Raw genomic sequence first — 2,500 nt, forward strand, 5'->3', positions numbered from 1 at the left:
CGCGAGTCGTCGTTGTAAAACTAGATTTAACAAACGGCTGCGTAATATTAGACTTAAAAATATTATATAATATCCTCTATTGATTAAATAGTGAAAAATAAGCTTCAATGTAGCTTAATCTAGTACAAAATCTAAAAGTTGTGATAAATTAAATTGAAATTAAACACGATAGACTTAAATCTAGAGTTAAGGAATAAAACCGACCCGCGAACCAGCTACTAAATGGTTCGATAAGACTTATCTCAAATACAATCGTTTTCTATCAGTGTTATGCCTTCAATCGATACTTTTTGATGAAATAAATACTTAAATGATTTAATGAATGCATATATACATGTAATTAATGAGTGAAAGTATGTATAAAGTATTAGATAAATTAATAATAAACCGACCCAGCTACTAAATGGTTCGATAAGACTTATCTCAAATACAATCGTTTTCTGTAATTGTTATGCCTTAAATTGATAATTTTTAGTTAAACAAATACTTAACTAATGAAATAAATACATAGATAAATGTATTTAATGAATTAAAGTATGTATAAAGTATTATATAAATTAATAATAAACCGAATCCGACCAAATTTAAATCTAAAACCACGATCGGCGGCGTAATGAAGTGTATCGTAAACCCGTTTTTTTTATAATTTAAAATGTAATGACAGAACTCCCAAAACAACAATACACATACATATTAGTACTATGGTGAATTGTAGTTGTATTAGGACCGTAATTATAGTTAATTAAGGAACCATTCATTGTCTTCGCTCTGTTATGTACGTCGTCGTTTAATCGACACGGCATATTTGGCTTGAATCTAGAAAAATTCAAACTCTAACCCTAAGGTAGACAGGCAGGGTAAATAAATGTGGGTGATCTCTCATAAAATTGTCTTCTAGGAATTATTTTTATATAGACTATCTTTTCTGTAGAGTTTAAGTGGACAAGCGCGGACGAAATAGAGCGCAAAATTTAAAATGAATTAAAAATTTTCATCAGACCGGAAGTAGGCATAACCTAGGCGCCATGTTTCCGTCGTACAAGTTTTCACCGTTGCAGTCACCGTTTCAATCGCTCTTCGTGTGGACGTGTATTATTTCTAGTCATGTGTTGTGTAGATGATTCGCTTAAGGTAGGTGTTCGGACTTATTTCTTTAATATTAATTAAACCGTATTTGCCTTGTCGGCCTTAAAATAAAGCTATTTTTTTTTCATCGCAATCGAAGTGTTAGATCTAGAATCTAGTTCCCGCCTCCGCTTCGCTAATTCGACTTAATGTAACTATGACACAACTATTAAATCTAGAGTCTCTATTTTAATTAAATAATTAGGAATTCTATCTCTAGATGATATCTAATCTATTCCCACACGTGTGTGCAAGTAGGATTTAACGTCAGAACAGGTGTGGTGGTCTAGGCGTCGCTATTTTTGACGGTAGGAATTTTTTTTTTAAATTCGTAAAATTTTATATAGACTTTATATAGCAATTTACTAAGACCGACCCTAACGCCCAGTAAATATTTAATTACCACATTGTTATGGACACGGTGTATTAGGTAGGGCCGAGGGCTATCCATAGGTACCAATTTTTAAATTTTGTGACAATTAGGAGCCGAGTTATAAAATAAATTTAAAATACTGGTTCTGGTCTTAGACTTTATATAGCAATTTACTAAGACCGACCTTAATACCCATTAATTATTTAATTAGCGCATAGTTATGGACATCCTGTATTAGGTTGGGCCCAGGGCTATCCGTAGGTACCAAGTTTATAATTTTGTGACGATTATTAGTCGAGTTATAAAATAAATAAAAAAAACTGGTTCTGGTTTGCACTACATTTCTTTCTTCTTTAACGGCGGACTCCCGGTCCAGCCCCATGGGTTACCCGTGAGCCGGGGCCTCGTTAGCCTGGACGGCTCCGATGTGACCGCGGATTGTTGTGGCCCGCCTCAGCCCGAGTCGAGATCACCCTTCCGATCGAAGGTGGACGCCATAGGGCGCCCGGGATAGCCCGGGGCGCTGTTCGTCACCCGAGCGCAGGGGCGCCGGGAGACGCCCCCGGTGAAGTTTGGCGGGTGATTCTGGTAGAGCTCCCCACCCCGATCGCAGGACACCCCTCGCCGCCCGCCCAGGTGTCGAGGTGGCCGCGGGGGAACTCGGGGCGTTTTGGCTCCCCCTTGTGCCGGAGCGGCGCCCTCGGTCCCAGAACGCCCCTGGCGGGTGATTCGCATGCCCCCTGGGGTGGGGAACGCGGGTGGGTGGTCGTAAAGCGTGTAACCGCAGTGGGGGCGGCCCCTTAGTCGGGGGCGCCAAAGTTGGCACCCCACCTGGGGCGCCCCCCGGAAGTGTGGCGCCCGCGCGAGTGAGCCCCGTAGATGCGCCCCGACACCCCCGCGCCGCCCCCCGGGTCGCGGCACCCCCGGCGCCCTCCGTGCGGGCTCCCCTCATGGGGCGGCACCCCGGTCCTCCCCGAGACTATGTACCCGATTTTTCGGTTT

This window comes from Physella acuta, unplaced genomic scaffold, assembly GCF_028476545.2.
Source record: "Physella acuta isolate Inbredline_101_S28 unplaced genomic scaffold, ASM2847654v3 ptg002363l, whole genome shotgun sequence".
NCBI lineage: Eukaryota > Metazoa > Mollusca > Gastropoda > Physidae > Physella > Physella acuta.